The following is a 26,820-nucleotide window of genomic DNA, read 5'->3' on the forward strand; positions in this document are numbered from 1 at the left end:
CTGTAAAAATAGTTCTGCGGCGTCTCTGTTTTTGTTTTAGGAAAGTTTCGTCATCAGCCATGTCCTTGTAACCAAGTTCTCTGTCTGTAAAAAAGGATAAGATAAAAACTTTACTTTTATAAAAACTGACAGTTAAGCACTCGTTGAATCTTAAAAAAACACACGAGAAATAGGTCACTGTAGCACAACTAGAAAACATAGTTTAGGGACTTTTAGCCAAACCATCAATTTATATACGAAAGTTAAAAATTCTAAATTTAATTTTCCACTAAAAGTTCGGTAAGATAAATTTAAAAACAAGGACAAACCAATAATTTAACAAAGACATTTTCATAAGACGACGCGGCCTCGCATGGCTGGGTCGTTAAGGCACTTGACTCGTGATCCGAGGGTCGCGGGTTGGAATTCCCGTCGCACCAAATATGCTCGCTCTTTCAGTTGTGGGGGCGTTATATATTACGGTCAATCCCACTATTCTTTGGTAAAAGAGTAGTCCAAGAGTTGGCGGTTGGTGGTGATGACTAGCTGCCTTTCATCTAGTCTTACACTGCTAAATTATGGACGGTTAGCGCAGATAGTCCTCGTGTAACTTTGCGCGAAATTCGAAACAAAGAAAACCATAAGACGACTACAGTTTGATGACCAAACGAACTACTAGGTAATACGATTGTCTACATGAAAAATTGAAGACATAATATATAACCTGATAGCCAACCCAACCAAACTATACAGTCGTCTAAACAAAGAAAAAAAAGAGTTTGTAATATTTTATGGTATGATAACTAGATAAGTTGTTTACATGCATATGAGAAACCTAAAATCTAGGTTAATAGCAATGCTGTCTAAGACAACTTGAAAATTTGAACCCCGATGAGATAGACAAGCTAAATGTATCTGAAAAAATTTCATAATACAGATAACGCTTTAATAAGATATCAGGTGTCTGTTAAAGTTTAAACATTACACTTGTCAGAGAGCTTACCTAATTATTTATAGAAGGAACTTTAACACAAAGACCACGGTATGATTTTCAAGGTCCAACTGTTCCCTTAAATATTGGTGCTTCGGACTGGGGATCTAAGAATTTCTACTTAGACACGTACCACTATCAAACATGATTTGTATTTTCAGCTGTGGGTGCATTATAAGAGAGACAGTCAATCTCAGTAGTCGTTTATGAATAGCCATAAAGGACGATGGTTACTTCCGATTACTCTCATGTGCTTTTATTTACCGCTAGAAATTAAGAACAGTTATGTCTGAGCTGTAGAAATTTCTGATTTAGTCATTTAGTTTATTGTATGTATGATTTATCTTTTAGTCGAATATACAAATAAGTTGGTAGTCAAGCGAATTATCTCTACTACCAAACTAGTAAGATATGGGCCTAGTGCGTTAGAAAATTTATTTTTCTATAAAAGAATATTTAAAACATTGACCTAGGTCACAAGTCAAACCTATTGTGAAGGAAAGAGGGTTAATAACATAAATTATGATTTGGTAGCGACATATATAAGATAAGTTTAGGAAAAAAATAAAAATGACTACAGCCTGATAGCAAACACTTACTATTAAAACACAAAACAAGGGTTAACCTCAAACCTTATAGATTCTTATCCCTACTGTGCTGTTTTTATTGTTTGTGGTTTCTTCACATCTATATTCATTACATTTCATTTAAGGTAAATATGACTTAAATAATAGTTATTTAATGTGGATATTTTGATATTCTTACGTTAGTACTCATATAATCAACCGATCGGAAATTGCGCTTGAGTTTTACAAGGATCAAGGCCTATTAACAATCATTTCTGAGTCAGAAAGAAAATTACTAGGCAAAGCCAAACGGAAAAGTTTTGTCAGTTTTATTATGCAGACTTATGTGCCTATACATCACCATGGACGTGTTGGTTTACACTTTCTTTTTGATGAGAATGTTTATTACGAATACTGTCCCAAGGAAAAGAATATAATCATGATAGAATTGCGTAAATCGATTAATATATATAGAGACTATGATCGTGATATAATTGCGTAAATCAGTTAATATATATAGACACTATGATCGTGATAGAATTGCGTAAATCAGTTAATATATATAGACACTATGATCGTGATAGAATTGCGTAAATCAGTTAATATATATAGACACTATGATCGTGATAGAATTGCGTAAATCAGTTAATATATATAGACACTATGATCGTGATAGAATTGCGTAAATCGGTTAATATATATAGACACTATGTTGATTGTATGTAGATTTTCTGATTTTTATTTGTTCTTCTTGGTAAGTTAACACTTTTTAACGTAATGACATGGAGGAGGGCAAACACACAGACCATTTACCCTGGTGAACAAACACCAGAACTTCTCAAATAGCTTAAGGTCATATGAAGAGAAGTTCAAAGATAAGGTCTTAGCTATTCGTTAAAAAGTCTATAAGGTCACTCTACTAAATAGGGTTCTATTCCATTATGAAAACGTTTTGTATACGGATGTCTATTTCATTTCCTCCTGAACGAAATTGAATAAGTATATACAATTAGCTTTAACACGATAAACTCGTCAAATAATTTCTCCTTTAAATCTATATTACCTGAGGGATTTTATACCGAGAGAAGTTTCTTGGAAGATAAGTAAACATATTAGTAGACTATCGACTTACAGAAGATAGACAAAATACAGTCAACATACAAACGAATAGAAAATTAGTAATATATGCATACAAATAAGTATATAGCCACATGTATACATACACTTAAAAATGGATGAATATAAAAAGTTAAGACATGAAAACGATGATATAAAACCATACGGTGATAAGTTGTACTATAATTTAGTGTCATGGTATTTAATTATATTTGAAAATATTTCTAAAATGTCTTTTTGTATGTTTGTTTAAAAAGTCTTAACATATTCATCATATTTTAAAAAAGGATAGTAACTAACAGCTTCTATTTTGAGATTCATTTATTTATGAATATTTCAGGAAAATACATAATAAGTTTTGAAAATTTTTAGTACTTTACTTAGCAATATATTTGTATATCTTAATTTGTTATAACCGAAAGAAAAATATATTTAAAAATAATACACAAAAATGCTGCACTAATTGAAAAAAATCCCAGAGTACAAGCTATAATGTGGGAAATAAAAGTACCCTACGTTTTGGAGGTGACTACGGAAGTAAGACCTATATTGCCGTGGGGATACACCGTATAGAGTTTCACATAAAGAAAAGGAATAGCAATAGATTTAATAGATAGAGAAATAGGAATTTGGAGAGCGAGATGTGAGTGCTCAATCCCACAACGTCCCATATCTATACCACCCTTCACTGCTTGCAGTGTTTTTAACTAACTTATCCCCATATGGTAGAGCCTTATTATTCTTATTTTTCAATTATTTTTTCTTCATTACTTTGGAGAGCAGTCACTTTCCTACAGCTGTCTGTATATATATATATATATATATATATATACACACACACACACACACAGATAGGGTGAAACTTAGTACACAGCTGGTACCGATTATACGGTTGTTTTATTTTTTGCTGAGTACAAAAACACCCAAAACAAGAGACTATAATGAGCTATATTTGGCCAACTACGGGTATTAAAGTCTAATTTTTAACGTTAGTAGCTCCCAGACTTACCTACAGTCATGTGAAAAAATTAGGACACCCTATGAAAGCCTGTGCATTTTTGCAACATTTTTGGATACATAGATATTTAATCTCAATTTGAACAATACTGAGAGATGATAGGAATATAACTAAACAATTAAAACTGAAGAAAAGACTTTTCAAGATTTCTGTAAATGTAATTCTGCAAACATGCATATTCTGAGGAAAATGTTAGGACACCCTACCCCCTAATAGCTATTGTTACCCCCTTTGGCTGAAATAACTGCAGTGAGACGCTTCTCGTAGCCATCTACCAGTCTCTGACATCGGTCTGAAGAAAGTCTGCCCCACTCCTCAATGCAGAATTTTTTCAGCTGTGAGATGTTTGAAGGGGTTTCTTGCATGTGCAGCCCATTTCAAGTCACCCCACAGCATCTCAATAGGATTAAGATCTGGACTTTGACTCGGCCATTCCAGAACTCTTCATTTCTTAGATTTCAGCCAGTCCTTGGTGGATTTACTGGTATATTTTGGGTCATTATCGTGTTGCAGGGTCCAGTTCCGTTTCAGCTTTAAATTTCTTACAAATGGACTCACATGTTCCTCAAGCACCCTCTGATACACTGTAGAATTCATGGTGGATTCTATTATTGTGAGCTGTCCAGGTCCTGCTGCAGCAAAGTGTCCCAAACCATGACACTTCCACCTCTATGCTTCAGAGTTGGTATGAAGTTTTTTCCTTCATGCACTTTAACATCAACAGTAGCCAGAGCCTGCTGTAGGCTCCGTGATGACATGTTAGGGTGTTTGGAGACCTCTTTTAGCATCTTGCGGTCTGCTTTCGGGGTGAACTTGCTTGGACGACCAGACCTGGGTATGTTGGTAGTTGTTTTGAAAGCCCTCCACTTGTTAACTATTTTCCGGACAGTGGAATGACTGACTTCAAAATCTTTTGGGATCTTTTTAAATCCCTTACCAGACTCATAAGCTGCCACAATTTTCTTTCTGAAGGCCTCAGACAGCTCTTTTGCTCTCACCATGGTGCTCACTCTCACTTCAACAGTCAGGAGCACACCAAACTAAATGTCTGAGGTTTAAATAGAGCAAGCCTCATTCAAAATGCTGAGTAACGATCTTCTAATCATGTGCACCTGGTGTGATACACCTGTGTGCTAGTTGACCCATTTTAAGTGGGAATAAATGTGGGGGTGTCCTAACTTTTTCCTCAAAATATGCATGTTTGTGGAATTACATTTACAAAAGATCTTGAAAAGTCTTTTCTTCAGTTTTAGTTGTTTAGTTATATTCCTATAATCTCTCAGTATTGTTAAAATTGAGATTAAATATCGATATATCCAAAAATGTTACAAAAATACACAGGCTTTCATAGGGTGTCCTAATGTTTTCACATGACTGTATGAGCCATCATATGGTATTATACGGTTGATACTAAAGAACTTATAACGAAGAATTTTAAACCAATTTAATTATTGTTTGTTTCGGACTAGTAATGAGAGAATAGTGTGTTAAATGAGACAACTGAATATTTCGTCGAAGTTACCGATCCAGACTTTAACACAGGTGAAATATTAAACCAGATTTTTCAAATTGTTACTATGTTTCTGGCAGGTTTAAAAAATCTTAAATAACGAAATCACACAGGTAATTCTAATTCAGTGTGCCCGTGTATAATATGCATTTTTAACTCTGGTATAAACTGTGGAAGAAAGAGAAAAAATAGAATAAAATCATGTAAATGTTTAAATATTATACTATTACAGTTTTTTAAAATATGTGTAAGTAATATAACGTGCTAATCACGTAAAATAGCCACAGAATTCGTCTTCAACGATTAATTGCTTTGCTCATTGTACGTTTATTACGTGATGACTTTATGTAAACGTTACACAGAATTATGTTAAACAGGCATTTATTTAAATATATATGAGCTTCTCATGGAAAACATAAAACGTGTGTGAAGGTTTTTCAGTAATTTTTTAATACAGATAATGCTGTATTAAAACTTTTCAGGCACTGAAAGTGATGTTTTTTTGATACATTTTTTTGGCAAATGTTTTGGGGTTCAATTAAGGATTTCAAAGATAAAATAAGTAAGAAAACGAATCGCTGTTGTCAGATGTGTCACAAAAATATCGAAAGAAAACGTACTTAAAAACGTAAATAGTGATTCAATGCATACGCTTACTGATGTAAACAGTTTATAAGTTTACTCTAGTTGTGTAACGTGGTTTTTTTACTGCAGTAAGGCAGCATGTCCTTATTACTTCTACGATGTGCAGTAAAACAAGATACGCAGGCGTTCACAAAGACTTTACTTACACTTGTTAATCAATGTCCTGCTGTGGTTAGTTTATAGACTTACAATGCTAAAATCCGGGGCACAATTCTCCGCAGTTAACACAGCAAGTAGTCTAATGTGGCTAAATTTTAATGTTAATCTGCTTGTGGTAAAATTACCAGTCACGCAACAATGGTAGAGTGTCTCAGAAATACGAGTAAGAAATTGCTTGGTGAATTTTGTTCTGCTCTCTGTTAGATTTGTATAAGATTTTGTTACGCGTGGACGACATTATTTTTACACAGATATTACAGTACACGACCACTCTGCTTTGCTGGTGAAATGTAGCCGAGGTAATTTATTTTATAAATTCGTTTTATAAAGAAATTAAAAACCTATGAGAAGGTATCTCCCTGAAAGCACAGAAACACGAAATAGGATTTCCTTCAGTATAACTTACTTCAATAATACCAAGATATTATTAAAGATAATGTAAATTTATTTTTAAGACAAAAAGGAGAAAAAAAACATGAATCATTTTATATTTACCTGGTGAATAAATACAGCTAATGATTTGTTTTGCTACCTTAACGTATTTTAAAACTATGAATACGTTAAAAGCGGAATATACCGCTATGTTCCTGATTACCAGATATGCACTCTAAGTACTGAACTAGATTTCCACCTTGTAATGGTATGAAATAAATACGCAGTTACAACTGGGATTTAAGAAACAAAAACACACGATTTATTTACAATAACAACACTTATAAATGAATTCAACACAGTTAATAAACAAAGGCCTAGCCAGGACTTCAGAGCAATATAAATAAATAATTTATCATTTATATGAATATATCAAGGAAGAGAATCAGAAGAAAAACCTAATTCCAAAAACAAAGCAATCATAGTATTCAAAAAATACATTTCCAAATTGAAAGCAATAACGAGTGAGAAACAACAATAATTATAAAATATCGTTTAGCGACAGAGGAGATTTTGATGTTATAGAATGTTCTACCTTAAGAATACTATATATAAATATAACGTACAAGAATCAGAAGTGATAATCTAACATGGAAAATCATGTTGGTTCTAAATATTAAACGTTGTTTCATGCGGTCCTTACAATGCAAAAAATTATCAATTGCATCTTTGTAATTCTATATACGTTTAAATGTACACACACACACACACACACACATATATATATACAGTACTGTGCAAAAGTGTTTGCATAAAGTCAAAAACTGTAATTCAGGCTACTTTCAAAGAACAACTGAAAGTAAACCATGGGTGAAACTTCAAAATTAATTGTATTAATCTTCATATTTAGTACAACAGGAACTCAGTGGAACTCAGCAAACAGTGAAAATTTTGTGTATCCCTATTTGCTTTGATAACTGGAGACAGTCCTTTCAGGAAGTGTTGCAACATTCAAGTGTCCTTTGGGATTTTACTCCAGATGTCTTTAATTCACTCCTATTAAGTTTCTTTGGAAGCAACTTTGTATTTGTCAAGTTTTTGATCTACCACTAAGATCTGCTCAATTGAGGTTGGGGCTATGTAGCCACTGCATCATTTGAATAAATGGTCGAATCTAGGAATGAAGATATTTGAAGTGTATTTAGGAAATTCTTTGGTAGAATTCAAAGAAACTGGGATGAACTGAAAAAGAAATATAGTAAACCTGTTACAGTCTAGAAGCGTTTCAACCTTTTTTATTTTTAAAGGGAAAAATATGTTATTTCATAATCAAATTACTAGTGGTGTATGTGGCGTAGATTTCCGGTACGAGAACCCATTAAGAAAAAAATAACCGATTTTCAAAACGCTTTAATACAATTTGTTTGAAGGATAGTTTATTGTGTTAATATCAATACTTTATCTTTTCAAGAGGTGGACTAAATTTTATATTATCGAATGGTAAACTAATCTAGGAATCGTTACTTCGAATGTGTATCACATAAACCAACCAGCTCGTCCATGCAAATTACAATTAGAACTATTATTGAATGGGCATATCAACATTTCGATTTTCTTACATTCTTTTAATACTTGATGAAGAGAAACCCACTTGAAATAAAAATGTATCTCAGAACGGCTGACATGGGTATTAACACTTTTATTGATAAGCAGAGAACAACATTTTGACCTCCCTAGGTCATCTACAGGTTAACAAAGATGTTAACCTGAGGATGACCTAAGGAGGTCGAAACAATGTTCTCGGCTTATCAGTAAAACTGTTAATACCCATGTCAGCCTTTACGAGATACAGTTCTTTTAATAGATCATATGGAACCACGAGGAAAGTTAGGAATGGTTTATAGTTCTGCTTTAAAGAGGTGGCGTAACGTTAACATAGGAAAGAAAATTGGAAACTATTCTGTTCAAGGACTTCTAAACGAGCATCTTTTGTTAAATTATTTTTTGTCAGATAATACAAGAAATCAATTTCATTATTTCTCGTTGGTAAGTAACACGATAACAGAATCAAATATTGCAGATAACGAAAGAAAAAGATGGGAAAACGTAAAGTTAATTTTGGCGCCACAATTACAGCATGAAGAAAACGACAAGTCTTTGAAATATTTAGTGACTGCGATTACAATAGTTTTAATGCATTGTTAATCTATAACATAATTTAGCAATAATGAAAAGGTAACTAATATTGAACATGGTAATACATCTAGTTTAAAATCGCCAGTAGTAGAAAATAAAACTAAAATATTGTACAGAAATTTAATAAAAAGAAACAAAAATAATTTTCTGAATAACTATCACCCAAGATTACCAAAAGAAATAGGGGGTGAGTTTTTTACAGCAAAGCCACATGAGGCTCTCTGCTGTGTTCACCGAGGGCAATCGAACGGCTTATTTTAGCTTTGTAAATCGGTAGACTTACCGCTGTGCCTGTGGGGGACAAAAGTGTATGGAAAACAGTGTACAAAGGTAGGGACAATAAACGTGACGAGCAGTGAAGGCTTCTGATGAAATATGTAACCCAATATGGTTAAAGCGAATAAATTTGACTAAAAACGAATTGTGCCCGTATTGTAATACTATGATAGGTAACAATTCTCATACGCACTGTATGGGTCTTGCAAATTAACTTTTATTAGACGTGATTTTTAAATTATTTGATTACTAATGTTTATACTTTTATAAAAGTTGCAATAATTCTAAATTAATAGATGTATGTAATTTCATCGTTATGTTAGGAAGGAGTACTATATACAGTTATTGGTGCGAGTTACAAAACAAACAACATACTCTGTATCTTAAGAAAATTAAATAGAAATATTATTTAACTTAATTAATAGATAGTCGTGAATTAGATTAAAAAAAGTGTAATCTGAACAAACTGGTGAATTAGAATTAATTAAAAACTAGATTCAAAAGTGTTGATGGTTTATACTAGATCAAAGTGTTGATGGTTTATACTAGATCAAAGTGTTGATGGTTTATACTAGATCAAAGAGTTGATGGTTTATACTGGATCAAAGTGTTGATGGTTTATACTGGATCAAAGTGTTGATGGTTTATACTAGATCAAAGTGTTGATGGTTTATACTAGACTAAAGTGTTGATGGTTTATACTGGATCAAAGTGTTGATGGTTTATACTAGATCAAAGTTTTGATGGTTTATACTAGATCAAAGTGTTGATGGTTTATACTGGATCAAAGTGTTGATGGTTTAAACTGGATCAAAGTGTTGATGGTTTAAACTGGATCAAAGTGTTGATGGTTTATACTAGATCAATGTGTTGATGGTTTATACTAGATCAAAGTGTTGATGGTTTAAACTGGATCAAAGTGTTGATGGTTTATACTAGATCAAAGTGTTGATGGTTTATACTGGATCAAAGTGTTGATGGTTTATACTGGATCAAAGTGTTGATGGTTTAAACTGGATCAAAGTGTTGATGGTTTATACTAGAACAAAGTGTTGATGGTTTATTCTGGATGAAAGTGTTGCTAAATTTCCTCTTTTCGAATAAATTACTAATTGGTTCTTCTCCTGTGTGATATTTATACATAAATATATTTATAATGATTATTGTTTAATATACTGCATTAAGTAATACATAGCTGACATGTGATTAACACTTGCAAAACGACAGCCTTTATGTTTTAATGAAAGTATTCAAAATTAATTCAACACTTTATAACCATTACTTATGAGTTTGTCAGTTACAGTTAAAGTTTGGTTTGTTTTGAATTTCACACAAAGCTACACAAGGTCTATCTGTGCTAGCCGTCCCTAATTTATCAGTGTAAGACTAGAGGAAGGTAGCTAGTCATCACCACCCACCGCCAACTCTTGGGCTACTCTTTTACCAACGAATAGTCGGATTGACCGTCACATTATAACGCCCCTCTCGGCTGAAAGGGCGATCATGTTTGGCGTGACGGAGATTCAAAATCGCGACTCTCAGATTACGAGTTGAACGCCTTTATCACCTGGCTATGCCGGGCCTGTAGCTAAAGTGAACCTTTACTGTGAATCACCATACATTTCAAATATATAGTAGTTTGTAACAATTATTCATAGATGTTACGGAAAAGAATGATAAAAAAACTGATTGTTTGTTGTTGAAGTTGTAAAAACGCTAGAAACTGGCTTTCAACACTCGTGCTAAGCAGAGCACAGATAGCCCATTGAATAGTTTTGTGGATAACTTCAAACATTAATACCAAATATCAAAAAATATTTATCTCCGAATATCACAAGCTGTAGTTGTTTGCATTTTAAGTTTAAGGGAACCAAATAAACTTCATGGGGGCTGCAAATGAAATAATGGAGTCAAGCAATACAGATGTTATTTCTGTTCAACGTTTCTTTTACCTGTATTTCCCTCTTGACTTAAGACTGTTTGTCATCATCATAAGTACTTAATTTAACGGAATATTACATTTCATCCTTTAATCTCCTCAGTACAATTCCTCGTTGGAACCTTTATTCTATATATAAGCTTAAAAATAAGCACCTTAATCGATTTAGTATATATCGAGATTAGGGATAATGGATTTTCCTTTAGAATACCGCATATTGTCGTTATTAGAGAAATGTTTAATACTTTTATAAAATATATATCTTGTTCGTTATTTTAATTCAAGGTATATTTTATGGTCCTTTGAATGTTTCTAATGCGTTTCTCTTTCAATGAAAAACACTAGTTCCATTTGAAAATGTCGTATTTATTTTTTAATGCTAACTTTGCAAATCCCTAAAACGTTATAGGACAACGAGAGTTTGAAAGCAACGGAAATAAGTTAATTAAAGTATTTCAGATAAGTAGTTGATAAACTATTGAAGAAAAGTATTTTTGAACTACATATCGTCGATAAACTGTTAAGATCTTTACAGAGGCAATATAGTTGAAATACATTAAAAACAAACAAAAAAAAACAATGCTTTGCAAAATGTGTAATGTGGCAGGCGATTTCAATTCGAAATACTTTCAACAAAATTTATTTAAAAACTATGTTATCCTTTTAAATGACATACGCATATACATTTATTACTGTAACATGTTACACCCCAAAATATAAGGGCCCAGCATTGCCAGATGGTTGGGGGCGCTCGACTCGTAATCTGAAAGTCATGGGTTTGAATCCCCGTCACACCAAACATGCTCGTTTTTTTCAGTGTTGGAGGCGTTATAATGTGATGGTCAATATTACCATTAGTTGGTAAAACAGTAGTCCAAAAGTTGTCTTTCAGTGCTAGATTAGGGACGGCTAGTAGAGACAGCTCTCGTATATCTTTGCGCGAAATTCAAAACAATCCGACATACTAAACTATAGACAACACGCTTTTGTCTTAAAATATATCTTATTTCAATGAAATATGTGAAAATATTGTCGATTTCGTCGTCATCTTATCAATGTACCCATCGACATCACTTAATAAATTAATTTTAACTAATATACTATAATCACTGTCTTTCCACTGCAATATCAGTAGTTTTATACTGAAATAAATCTTCTAATGGTTTAAACAATGTACAATGACCTGTATACACATGATTATACTGAACCAGAAACGTTATATGTTGACAAGTTATATCTGACTTCCTACTGAAGTCATTGTAACAAGAAATTCACTTCAATAGTAGCACTTTAAAGAAAAGTATGGATGTTGGAAAATAAAAATCTTAGAGTTAAACGTTTCGTGGGGTAAGATAGAACTTGATAAACATAGATAATAAACTACCAGATCACTAAAGATGGTTAATTTTAAGAATAATATTTGTTATTAACTTACTGATTCATATCCAGTAATGTATTATATATCCTGTAGTGTTTGAAATACTGAACATATCGTATAATAAGCTGTTATATACATATTAGTATACGGTTTTGAAACTTACCTAAAATAGAGTACCAGTTTGGTGATTTTTTTTGTGAAGTAATTTTCTCGCTGTAGCTTCTGAAAATTTAACATTCACTGGAAGTTAAGTCTTCAATCTTATCTTTCCCAAGGTAAATTCAACTATTTGGATTAGGTTTTATGGTGTGGTAGTATGATTTTATAAGTGTACAGTTTGGCGAGTGACGTCAAAGCGATTTCAAAATTGATTGGCTATGTTTTTTTTAGAGGCGGTTCTGACGTTTTGAAGTAATCATTACTCCATTTAAAAGTTTTCCTGAAAGAGAAAAATCGCTTGATTGACTCACATGTCTGTTAACTATGTTGATAACAGTTTAATTTTAGTCATTGAGTCATTCATAAACAGCAAAAGCTATTATTTATTTCTGTATAAAATAAAATAGTTGACGCAGAAAGTTAAACATACTTGGACGTTAAGAAATATTAAATACATATTGATAGATTGTTAGCAAATCTGTCCGTCTAGATCTTCGCCCACACGTGGTCCTCCGGTGAATTATGGGAAAATTTGACGGTTTATAAAAATTACAATTCAGATTCGATATCAGTGGCGAGCATAACGGAAGTAGCACATTGTGCAGATTTGCACCAAAACCAAACTAAACAATCCTTCAGTTCAGATTGGTGCACATGACTTTTGACTATTCATGACAAAACAAATTATACATGTATCGATGTTCTAGTCTACATTATTGACTATAATTAACTGGTCTTTTTAACACTTCAAGTTTATTGTATCTGTTTCATGAATTATGCATAAGTCATCGATTAACTGATTTTTGACTGATTGTTATATCAAGGAGAGTCTCTTGTTGGTGCGCGTGGGGGGATCTGTTATACATGGTAAGATAAAACGTAATAAAGAGAAAAACTGTAAAAAATATTCTAAATTCAAGAACATTTTAAAATGACTGGAATAGCGATACTTACATTCAGTCAATCAAAACCAACACATTAAATATACTGGGCCACTGTCAAGATGGACTTTCTTAATGTTATTGCTAATTTACAATATAGATTGATTTACAATGCTGACATTTTACTGAAAACCTAGAGAAAGAAGCTCATGCTAATGAAACACATGTATTCGGTTTGGTAGCAAAAAGAATAATCAACAATTACTTTATTTATGCTTATTTTAAAAATCAAAATCAAGTCATGAATGACGTTTTAAATCAACACATGTCGGAATCCATTAATTACAAAATAACAGCTGGGGATACTATTTCGAGTAATTTTGAACAGTGCTGTTGCAAGCTTATCAAAACACTAGACAGTACAAAATATAATGTCAATAGAGGGCTTCAGAGACGAATATTTTTAACCAGAGAAAGTTGATGCACCTTAAATTTTATTGTTAATATCGTAGATTAGTGAATAACTTGTAAGTAATATTTTATATAATCCACATACAGATCTTGTGGACATATAATACATTGACCATTCATTACACGTGATGCTCCACGTCCAGCAAACCATTCTGCACGAGGAGGAATACGACAAAGAAAGGTTATGGTTCAAGAAATTCTCAATAATTCTCTATAAGTTAGCTGACTTGAGGTTGTCTTGTATCAAATTCAATGACGCCGTCATGAACTTTCTCAATGGCTTCTTATACTTCACCATGATCAGCTGCAGTGTCATTACCGGACTAGTCCACTTACATCAAAAATTGTTGAAATTCGATTGAAAATTACAATATCCGTTCTCAGACATTCTCAGTTTTTGTAACCAGTGATACTTGTTGTTATGACAAAGGAAACAACATTTACACAATTAGTGACTCGCCTCTCTTCCTGGTAGCGTGACATGACAGACGTTTGAGCCTTCCCAATGTTAAAAATCAAGTTCAGAACACGTATGAATTTGTTTATTTCTGCTCCAGGCAGTGTCGCTGGCGGACAATTAAATTTTTTTGTTCTGTGTGAGATCATCCGTTACTTGATATCCCAGTAAACTACAATTCAAATCGTTGACTCGAACAGTTCTTTTAGTATTTGGACAAGTTCTTCTCAAAGATGATTTTTGGATCGAGAAATGGTTGATGGTCAACTCCTTCACTGTCTGTGGCAGTAAGTACAATTGTTTACTCTCTGTCATTAAACTTGATTATGTCCACAGTTGTGGCTAAATTTAGAGTGATTGTATGTCTTCTTGCCTTCTTCCTAGGTTTAGAGTATGATGATTCTTCCATTGTTCACATATTTTCATCACTGTTTTTGGCACTCTATTCACCGATCTCATCATCACTGTTTTGGAATGATTCGCAACAGATGACAGTTTCATTAAAGATCTGCTCATCTTGCTCTGCACGCCACTATCTGTCCTTAATTAATCAAATTCAAGGCATCTTTTAAGGTGTGCGACTCATAACCTGAGGGTCGCGGGTTCGCATCCCCGTCGCGCCAAACATTCTCGCCCTTTCAGCCGTGGGGGCGTTATAATGTCACGGTCAGTCCCACTATTCGTTGGTAAAAGAGTAGCTCAAGAGTTGGCGGTGGGTGGTTATGATTAGCTGCCTTCCCTCTAGTCTTACACTGCTAAATTAGGGACGGCTAGCACACTATAGCCCTCGAGTAGCTTTGTGCGAAATTCAAAACAAACAAACAAACAAGGCATCTTTATAAGTAATGTCAAAATGGCTCATTCAAGTTATTGACAAACTGCTTCATCAGTTCGCTGTGTTTCAGGTTTTCTTCTGATTTTCCTTATATGTGCACTATTTTCCAGTTTCATAATGGAATGACGATCTGGAAAAACTGGAGTTCGAACCTTGTTCTAAGAAGCTGCAGCTTCTATGATCACAAACTTTAATAATTCTCGAACTGCCGTTAATGTTTTTCGATTGTAGCAAAACACACACAACACTCGCCTGTTTGAAGATAATGTGCTTTTCATTACTTTAGTTTCTTCTGAATCAAGCAGACAAAGTAGTATTTCATATTAAAAAAAGTATATTTCACAGTCAGCTCTTGAGGACATATAATACCTTAAACATCTCTCGTGCATGATGCAGTGGTTCACGTGCTACAAATCGTAGTCCATTAGGAGGAATACCGTCAATAAATGTACTGTATCGTGTTAGTTTTCAGTGATAATGACATATCTTTATGGTTAACTGATAAGTATTATTTTAGTTGGCGGTATTATTAATGATAGTTGTGTTGAATAAAATGTATAGCTAATCTCACTTCTCTAACGTCATATATAAAGCTAATTAGTAATAAGCAATAAGCACTATTGGAGTTTCTTCGATTCTATTTGAATTACATGTTTGAAATGCTCGTATTACTATAACAAACATATCGTGTCTACTTTATTGGGCTATAAAACTATGTATATACTTTTCCGCCTTTATGCAAGCTTCTCTTTAATATATGTGTTTAACAGTAAAATGTCTATTTTTGTTGTATCTTACGTTGAAGCTCGGTACTTTTGTTCTATCTGTAACAAATAATTACTAGAACACTTACACAGAAGTACATTCTAGAATAATCTATAATCTTCGACAACTATTAAGAAAATTGTGGAACATCTTACAATATTCAAAATATGAAAGTGTAATGCAAGTTACAAGGTAAAATTCGGCTATCTTGAGAAACCTGTACATATAATTTAATATGAATGAAATTTGATATGAATTTATTATTTACATATTAGCTAAAATTCCCGTCCCTTGGACGGACGTTATATAAATTCGTGATTACTGAAAGGTTATATTAGGATATGAAAAGTTGCTTTTCTTAGATTAAATTAAAAAAAACCCGCAAAAACACCCATAAAAACCGCAAAATTGAAAACATGAAAATTTAATGTATCTCCCCATGGATCCAATGAGCCTCTGTACCAGTTTTGGTGAATTTCTATCTATACCTCGCGAAACAGCTACATGGACATACAACAGGCAGTAATATGATATTTATACACCTTGCGAAGTAGTTACATGACTAAATAACAGACTGTACTATATTTATAGAGATTGAAACAAAATGAGAGGGCGAGTGTTGCAAATCGAAACTTAAAATTGAGGACACACTAGTGTTACGTGAAATAGAAATATCCCTGTTTTTGTGATGATTTGAAGACACCTAGAGAATATGGATATGAGAGTTAATTTGTTTTGTCTTCGAAAAGTTCAGCAAACGTTGACGTCTCGCTTGTGATTACTTGAGCATCCGACTTATCGTTTTTACAATCTTTAGTTAACCATTTATTCTGTTTATAGTTTATACGCATCTAAAGTTGTTGTTTCTTCTATAAAAAACAAATTATTTTTATTTAGGCACACCTTTAATAGTAATCCTTCTCAACCACTGTTCTTATTTTTAGCACTAAGGTGTTTTTGCTCTATTTTTAAATTAGGTTTTACTTACGTTGTTGAGTTTGGAATAAATCATTACACATACTTTAGCCACAAACATTTGTACTTGATCTACCTTAAACTTGTAACACCATAAAGCACATCCATTTGTGTTGTAGGTTTTCTACAACTGCTTACTTAAAAGTTACAATTCTTGTGTAAGTTTTGTGAAAAATATGTATACTTAGTAATCTACTTTTATTTCGGGTGTTATATTATATAAATGGTTGATTAAGTTATATTCAAATAATTCTGAACATGTAACTAAGTAAGTCACGTAAGAACGACATTCGATATTGTCAGGGTTTAATGTATATGTTGGATGAGGATTCTTCTACACTTGGTGGCTGTAACTTGTTGACAATAAATTCGACAGTAAATAGAAAACACATAATCCACGTGTTTTAAAATAATGTATTAAAAACAAATCATTCTATGTACAAAAATTCTTTACATTATAGAATATCACAATTGTATATCAAACTTTACATATATTATCTTTTCTTTTTCTTGTCAGAAGTCCACTTGAGTTGATTCAATTACTTTAGAATCCAATTGACAAGGATAACTATCTTATCTACTTTTGTCTCAATGTTATCAGTGAATGACTTAATTATGTTTTCCATGGGTTACCACAGTTTATACTGAATCTTAAATAATTATTTCCTTTTCGTCAAAGTTCACACAGGTGGGTTAAATCACTTTAGTACACCCTTTGATAAATCAAATTATTTTCTTTATCTCTACTAATCTGTGAAACTTACTATAAAATAATCACTTGTGTTAATCACTCACAGCCGGCTAACTTCACGTTTTCTAACTTTTCTTTGACTGAACTTTAGTTTCACTTTGCTTCTTTAATATTCTTCTTTCTTCATAATTTGCTTTCGCCCGCCACTTATATAAACACCTTATTCACTAAGGTTTCGAAAATAAGACTCAAGTTAACGTGACGTCGAGAACACCAGTTAAATCTCGAGAACAATGAATTGCAAGCGTAACATACGACTCTTATCGAGTTACGTAACAAAACTTGTCATAACAACAACATGAAAACCTAAACAATATTCTTCAACTGTTTACTTGGAAAGTTACAATTCCTGTGCCCATTTTTGTGTAAAATATGTATACTTAGTAATCTACACACCCTGAAAGTAGTGGATTGTAAGATTAACTTACAAAATAAATTGAATAATAATGTCTACACTGAACAGTCTTGTATATCCAACAGATACAAAGTTGTTGGGGAACGGACTGTATTAGAACTAAATTTTAATACTGTTTAGAGAGTCATACTAACTGTGATGCTAACGAAAGTTGTTAACTTTCGAGAATGATGTGTAAGAGGCCTTTCGGACGCAAAATATTGATAGTTTTAGAGACAAATGGTGTGGTTGAATCAGAAAATTATAATTTCTCTCTCTCTATATATATATATATATATATGCTTTTGTTAGCATCACAGTAAGTATGAGATATTCAGGGATATCTCTTGCACTTAATAGCAATGCAAAAGAAATGAATATGTAAAGCGAGTTTTGTTTAAAGTTAAGTATAAAGCTACACAATGGGCTATGTGTGCTATGCTCACCATAGATATCTAATACTGGTTTCTTGCGTTGTAAGCCCGTAGACATGCCACGGGGAGTTCTAGAGAAAGGCGTGCAATAAGTCGTACGTGGTTAAAAAAAATCAACAGCGAAAGCCATCCTCATGTCCCAGCTAATTGTATGAAACATAATTAAGACGGGCAAAAGTAACGCAAATAGTTGTATAACGATATATTCGTTATACAGTCACATAACCGAAACAGTTGGAAAATAAGCGAGTATTCTTGCTATTCTATACGAAGATATATACTACTTTAATTTATGGATTTCTTTTGTCTGTTTGTTTTGAATTTCCCGCAAAGATACTCAAGGGCTATCTGCGCTAGCCGTCCCTAATTTAGCAGTGTAAGACTAGAGGGAAGGCAGTTTGTCATCACCATCCACCGCCAACTCTTGGGCTACTCTTTTACCAACGAATAGTGGGATTAACCGTCACATTATAACGCCCCCACGGCTGAAAGGGCGAGCATGTTTGGTGTTACGGGGATTCGAACCCGCGACCCTCGGATTACGAGTCGAATGCCTTAACACACTTGGCCATGCCGGGCCTTATGGATTTCTATGACACTGCCAAACCGTGGTCTTCATACAATGGATGGTTTATAAAATAATGTAGGAAGAAACGCTTTGGACAAGATAGCCTTATGACAAATCCGTTTGCAACAGACATTGTTGTGGACTGTTTTTTTTTTTTTTTTAATTTTGCGCATAGCTACATGAAAACTGTCTGCGCTAGCCGTCCCTAATTTAATAATATAAGACTAGAGGGAAAGCAACTAGTCATCATCACCCACCGCCAACTCTTGAGCTACTCTTTTACTAACGAATAGTAGGGTTGACCGTCACATTATACGCACCCACGACTGAATGGGCGAGAATGTTTAGTGCGACGGGGATTCGAACCCATGACCTTTTATTACGATTCGAACTCCTTAACCCACCTGGCCATGCCGGGCCTGTTATGGAATACTGTCAAGATACACGTTAGTGAGATAGAACAAGACCCTACATTTATTTTGTTGTGCATATTAAACTTCTTTCAAGAAATCGTATCAGAAGATATTAGTTGACCACCAGTTTTATCGTGAGCAAACAAGCATGCAAATAACTTTTGTTTAGATTAAACACTTTTGACAGTGAAAGTTGTAAGGTGACGACTTTTTTATCAAAAATTGCGACCGAAGTTCTAAAAATCAGTTTTAACCTAAGATAGCGACATATGTGGTAATAATTATCAGTTAATGACCAGTTGTGTTTTCAGTTAATAATGGTGGATTTAATAAAAGTTGCCAGTAAACAAAACAATCTGTTGCGATAAAAGTTGCCAGTAAACAAAATATTCTGTTGCGAATAAAGATTAGTGGATTCTTAAATTTCAAAAATTATATAAAATAGATATTAAATTATCACACAAAACTTAGTATTATAATGGAAACAAATAATAATTATTTCCTTGTTATTGGTGTCTCTATAGTTAATATTGAAAGTCTCGCAACTGGCTAGAGACATTCTTAGCATTTTAAAATCTTTATTTTTCTTGTAGATAATGTGAAACAAAAATTACCAATAGAACAGCACGAACGATCTCTTAGTCAAATTTGTTCTTTTTTATATCTTATTAACCATTTACGTATAAAAATATTATTTCACAAAATATCAAATTGCGTCTTTCGCTTCGCAACAGACTAAACATAGAGCAGTACATGAATGATACAAGGAATTCCACATATAAAATAAACAACGGAGCAGTTTTGTCGAATATTTTATTTTATTTCTCCAAATAAAGTTGATATTTTGAAAACCTTGTCAAGTCTAACTAAGTAAGTGGTAATAACTAACAGTGAAGAACTGAAAAACTTTGATGAGTTTTAGTGGTAATTATTTCTTGTAAACGATCACACTTGCGATAACCGTTTGTTACTGTGTATCTAAAAAGTTCGAAATTTTAATATCATTATCTATTGGAATAGCTTTACAGAACAAAGTCAACAAAAATATGCAATATTTTAAGAGAGTCCGTGTTTCTCCCCATAGAATATGATTTATTTAATGTAATCTACGATACTTGAGGACCCTCCTTTTTCATTACCATGAAACATAATCATTATAATCTGCCGCGACTGGACATTTCCTTTTCGAATTACAGCAGCTGTATTTTTTTTTTTATCTTTAGGCTTAACTCGTACTTTCATTTTATAAAGCAATTACACTATACTCTTTAGAGTTTTGTCTAAATTTATATAAATTTATATATATATACGAATACTTGATGAATTACTTTGTTAAAAGTAATTCCAAGTTTCTTTTTAAGTATATTTTAAATAGATGTAGGTACATGTGTATTTTTCAAACGTTTATTATTTTTTTAGTGGTTCGTGAAAAGAAAAGAAAATTACTATTGGAAATGTTCGCCCCTCTGGTGGAACAGCGGTAAGTCTTAGAATTAACAATGCTAAAATCACTGGGTTCGATTGTCCCTTGGTGGACACAGCAGATAGCCTGATGTGGCTCTGATACTAAAAAATACATACACGCACATAATATTGGACGTAACCACTCAACACGTGGGGAAGACATAAGGGACCCCTGGAATTAACATAGGGAAGAATCAGCTCATAATGCTGACTTTCCTATGTCATTTCCATGGAAACCATAAAGGGTACATAGCAAATGTGGTTGAGGAAGGTGAAAAAGTGTAGGTGTAAAAGAATACATTAAAAACAAATTAATTGTCAGTATTATGCGTTTTCAAAGTTTAGTTTTCTGACAACGAATGAATCGCATGCCCCTCGATTTCTCGTTTTCCAGTTTATATTTGTCTACAATTTGTTCGTTGTTAAGCACAGAGCTACACAATGGGCTCTCTGTGTTTGCCAACCATGGGTTTCGAACCCGGTTTTTAGGTTATAATCTCTCAGACGTGTCGTCAATTCAGTGGGAGCATATATGTTTATAGGCATTTCCTTGATTTTCACTCTTAGGTAGGCTGCCTTGTTCTCAGAATTTCCTAGGAATGTTGAGCAGCTCGTAAGCAAGGTGTTTGCTAAACAATTCCAACAGGTTATATGTTTTGAAGTCAAAGGTTCTATAATTTTTCTTTGTATTTCGTTCTGTCAAACAATCATTATACAGTAAAGGCTTTTGAACACTTTGTAAGTTATCTATCTTTGTTTTTTGTGACTATTGTATAAGAATTATTATGCTTACAATCTGTATTTATTGCTGTATTGTATTCCTATTTTTTATGCGAATTGAGCTGTAAGAGTTTAATGTATACAATCAATATTTTGTAGTGTTTGCTCTAGTATTTGGAGTGTTAATCCCGGAAACCCAACTATTTGGAATAAATGGGTTGACTTTATATTTCAATTATACAGAATGTTATAAAACGTTACAGTTTTTGGTTTCCTAATTTATTAACTACTAATTGAAGTAACACCTGATTCTTTTCTAAATTACTTTGATCTCTTCCATGCTTTCCCTGCCATCAAGAGATCCTCAGCAGGTAGTTACACGAACGTGTCGATAGATAGCGCTACTTACCAATTCCCAGGGTTGTGTTATTGTACCCGAGTGTGAAAGTACATATGACTACATTCAAATCCCCCGGGAAATATTATAAGTTAATTTTTATCCTTCGCGGATGTTAAAGTTTATGAATTTACTCATAAAAAATGTGTTAACTAGAACATTGTTTTAACTTCTTAAATCATTTCTAGTTATCACTTTTTCATTGATATAATTATTATATATTTCATGGTTACTATCTTTAAGGCTGGTAAGTTTCTACTGAAATGTGAAACCATCTCCTTTTTTGGTTTAGTTTGTCCGTCAAATACAGCCCAGTGTTTAGCGTTCTAGACTGTATAGCTGAAAGTCTGTAGTTTGCGTCTCATAGCCACACATAAAAAAAATTGCTCTCCACACTATGGGGTCGTAGGTGCGTTATAAAGGTAAAGGTAACATCTTGTTATTCAGTCTTACAAGAGTAGCCCAAGGATCGTTTATGGGTGATCTTGGCTATATCTCCTTTTCATGTAGTATATCACTTTCAATATCATAGACAGCTAGCGCAGGTACCCTACACATAGCTATAGGCGAAATCAATCAAACAAATTACTTGCTGATGTCAGTTCCTTTTGATATTTTATGAACTAAAATCGGTAAATTATTTCATCATATTTTCCCGTTATATATAAGTAAACGGCCCGGCATGGCCAAGCGTGTTAAGGCGTGCGACTCGTAATCTGAGGGTCGCGGGTTCGCATCCCGATCGTGCCAAACATGCTCGCCCTTTCAGCCGTGGGGGCATTATAATGTTACGGTCAATCCAACTATTCATTGGTGAAAGAGTAGCCCAAGAGTTGGCGGTGGGTGGTGATGACTAGCTGCCTTCCCTCTAGTCTTACACTGCTAAATTAAAGACGGCTAGCAACAGATAGCCCTCGAGTAGCTTTGTGCGAAATTCAAAAAACAAAAAAATATATAAGTAAGCAAATAATACTAATAATTTAAATTACCCTATTACTTCGCATTTAAGACTCTTTCTAATTTAAGAAGAATCCTATTTTTGAAACGGTATTTTCAAGAAAAAAATGAGAGTTAATTATAAACGTTTGGTTTGTTTTTGAATTTCTCGCAAAGCTACACAAGGGCTATCTGCTCTAGCCGTCCCTAATTTAGCACTGTAAGATTAGAGGTAAGGCAGCTAGTCATCACCACCCACCGCCAACTCTTGGACTACTCTTTTAACAACGAATAGTGGGATTGACTGTCACATTATAACGCCCCCACGGCTGAAAGTGCGAGCATGTTTGGTGTGACGGAGATTCGAACCTACGGTTTACGAGTCGAGTGCCTTAACCACCTGGCCATGCCGGGTCCCGAGTGAAAAGGAGTAAATATGTTTTAAAAGTGTTTATTAACAAATCAAGGTGTTAGTAACGTATTCAAAATGAAATATAATAAAATTTCATTAAATAATGTTTCTTTCTGCTTTCTTTATTTACACAGAATGTTACTCCAATGTTTGTTCTATTCAGAGCAAAGCCACTTTCGGTTACGTGCTATGTCCACCGCGAAGAATCGAAGCCCGAATTTGGACGTTGCAAATCTGTAAGCTAAGCGGCTATCCCACCAAGGTACATTTGATCTAACTGTCTTTAAAATCGAATACTCATCAAAATATCATTTTTATCCACGGCATAACGGATCATAAATAAGTTTACTTTTTTTTCAACTACAAACTTTTAGCTCATAGTTCCGTCATCTCTTGAGTGATTTGACACGTAATTACATTTTTGGACTCAGTAGGTCATACCCATTCGATCGATTTATTTCACCACGATCATAGATTAAATGATTATAATTGTGCTGAAACAAGTTCAAGTGCCGCGGCTATTGAGGATTCCCTTTTGTTTATTAAAACAAAGCTTAAATATTCATGCTGATACAAAACTAACGTCAACAGAAGCCCCTCCGTCCTGAAACTAAATTATTAATATAATTTCATTATCACTTTTAAATAGTCATGCATAAGTCTTTAAAACGTAATTTGTTTTTGATATCATTTACTATTGCGCAGTCTTTATTTTTTGTAGTGTAAAGTGTTGTTAAGATAAAGCTACACAATGAGCTAGCTATCTGTGATGTGCCTACCAAAAGGTATCGAAACCCGTTTTCGAGTGTTATAATCCTTCAGTTTTAACGCGCTGAGTCGTTGGTGAACGTATGATTACGTAATCACTGTTTTGCTTTTCCTTTCAAGAATAGCACAAGAGTTGGCAGTGGGTGGTGATGACTAGCTGCCTTCCCTCTAGTCTTAAACTGCTAAATTAGGGACGGCTCGCACAGATAGCCCTCGAGTAGCTTTGTGCGAAATTCCAAAACAAACAAACAAACCTTTCAAGAAATATGTAAAATATTTATATTGGTATGTGGGCTGAATGTTGCCCAGCTGTTAGAATATGATAGTAGAGATCGGAGAAGCTGGGGTTTGAAACATGGTGCTACTGAATACACTTCACGTTTTTAGATGTAGGTATGACAGTCATCACCGATTTTGAATTAAAACTAGATGTTGTGAGCGACGGTTGCTACTGAATATTTTTTGCCTTTAAACCACGCTTTTGGATTAAAGATGGTCGCTTTGAGTAGTCGATATCGACTGTTTGAATGGTCCCTGCTCTAGAGTTCCAAATTAGGGTTAGCTATGTCTAAATCGTAGGGGTCTTTGACTTATCAGTTTAGCCAATCGTATGCGTAAGTTATCGTTTAAGTGAACAAATTTACTTAAGTTAATTACGTTTAACATTCGCATTAAATCCCAATTTTAATAATTCTGTATTTTTTCCCGAAATTATTTGAGTAGAACTTCTTAGGTATCTTATTTAACTAAATTATAGTAAAGTATTTGGTAGTTGTGTCGGATGTTTATGCTAGATATAGTCTGAGGTGAATGTTCTCGTACCGCGCCCTCGCTCGCGATGTAAGTTTATGACCTGCACATGACCGTAGCTTTATCGTATCCAGTATAGTTACAAAAGCAGCCAGAGGAGGTGTTGTCTCCCAGCTTTCAGACTGGCTGAAACTGACGCATACATCCGGCTACTACGTCACCACGTTATTTTGCCACATCGCACACAATTTATTTTTCTGAGAAAAACATTGATGATTTAAAGATTAAACTTCAAAACGCATTTAAACACGCCCAGTTGATATAATAAAGATATTGTACATTCAATAATACATATTTAATAAACAAAGTTTTCGTATATAAGTTTTGAAAGAAAACAAAACTCAAAATGGACAGGCCGTACTTTTCGTTTACGTTTGTAGATTGCTTAAGAGATACATTTTTATTATTAGTTATAATAAAAATAAAAGAACAACTGAAATCTGGGAAAGATGTCAGCTACTTATATTTTACTTTACCCGAGTTATTTAATCATTTTAATGTAAAATTAAACATGCAAGTGCGTGTTCACGTAAACACACACATCTCTATGAATATCTGATATGCTCAATGCTTAAACTGTACATTAAATGAACACTTAAGTGTATTTGTACATGGTGTCTGTTGCTGCAAGTTTAGCACTTATGGGTTATATAGTGCTTTGTTTCGTCTTGCGTGTGTGTGACGTAATTTGATGTAAGAGTATATATATATAAAGAATATTAAATACAGTTTTTAAATGAGATTTGTGTTGTAGAGTTCCGTTGAAAGCTACACGAGGGTTATCTGCAATAGTCATTTATAATTTTGGAGTAAAATACTCTCAGAATAGTATTTTTTTTTCTCAACCACACAATCTTGTGGCATAACGACCTATGATATCTACGCTTAAGTCTCAGTATACCAGTTTATAATTATTTTCAGTAATGACTTGTTTGTTTAAAGTTAAGCACAAAGCAACACAACAGGTTATGTTGTGTTCTGCCCACTACGGGTACCGAAAGCCGGATTCTAGCGTTGTAAGTCCACAGACATGCCGCTGTGCCCCCCTTAGGGGCATTCAGTAATGGATAGGTTGTGTGTGCGTGTGTGTGTTTTTATTTTAGCAAAGCCCATCGAGTTATCTGCTGTGTCCATTGAGGAGAATCGAGCCCCTGAATTTAGCGTTGTAAATCCGTAGACTACTGTAACTACAGTAGCTACACCTATTGGTTAAATTAAAAAACTGGTAGTTTAATTACATTTGTTTTACTACTATTCATTTGCAATGAAAAACTGTTCACATCATTGCAATTCCAATATATTATCAAAACGAAAACAAAAAAGCTGTATTCTTGTGGTACTCTTACCAACCACTAGGTGGTAGTTCATATGTTACACCCCAACTCAGATACCACTTTATTTGTGCTGCTGAACTATGTTTTCACGGAATACGTTACAGAAGTTAACCAAAGCAACGTGATTTCAGTATATTTGCATTATTTCGGGTGGTGCAGCTATGGAGAGACTTTTTTTCAATACGTTTCCATGGACAAATTAATTATTCAAGAATGTGTAAAATGTGAACCTGCAAAATTAATCAGTATTCTTTTTTTCTGTAAAATGCATCTTTAATGATTTAATTTCTAAGAATCTGCCTCCAAATCTAGTTGATATCTAACCCTGAATCTAATTTTCTAGTCTGAAAATAAAATACACATTGTTCAAACTCAAACTAACGTGACAGGGGTTTAGTTTAGAGAGAGAGAAATCAGAAGAGTTCTCTCTCCAACTGGGGTGTTCATGAACGTTGTGGTTCCTCTTCGTCCCCTTTCGTGAATTGTTGGCCTGGCATGGCCAAGCGCGTAAGGCGTGCGACTCGTAATCCGAGGGTCGCGGGTTCGCGCCCGCGTCGCGCTAAACATGCTCGCCCTCCCAGCCGTGGGGGTGTATAATGTGACGGTCAATCCCACTATTCGTTGGTAAAAGAGTAGCCCAAGAGTTGGCGGTGGGTGGTGATGACTAGCTGCCTTCCCTCTAGTCTTACACTGCTAAATTAGGGACGGCTAGCACAGATAGCCCTCGAGTA

At 33.9% G+C, this 26,820-nt stretch overlaps 1 long non-coding RNA gene across 1 annotated transcript; it reads left to right on the top strand.

Moving 5' to 3' along the window:
* The first annotated feature begins 14,233 nt into the window (after positions 1-14,233).
* LOC143258030 (uncharacterized) lies at positions 14,234-23,425 on the top strand. Its single transcript, XR_013032100.1, has 3 exons — positions 14,234-14,400; positions 20,668-20,728; positions 23,312-23,425. It is a non-coding gene; the product is annotated as an uncharacterized LOC143258030 (long non-coding RNA).
* Positions 23,426-26,820: the final 3,395 nt, after the last annotated feature.

This window comes from Tachypleus tridentatus, chromosome 7, assembly GCF_004210375.1.
Source record: "Tachypleus tridentatus isolate NWPU-2018 chromosome 7, ASM421037v1, whole genome shotgun sequence".
NCBI lineage: Eukaryota > Metazoa > Arthropoda > Merostomata > Xiphosura > Limulidae > Tachypleus > Tachypleus tridentatus.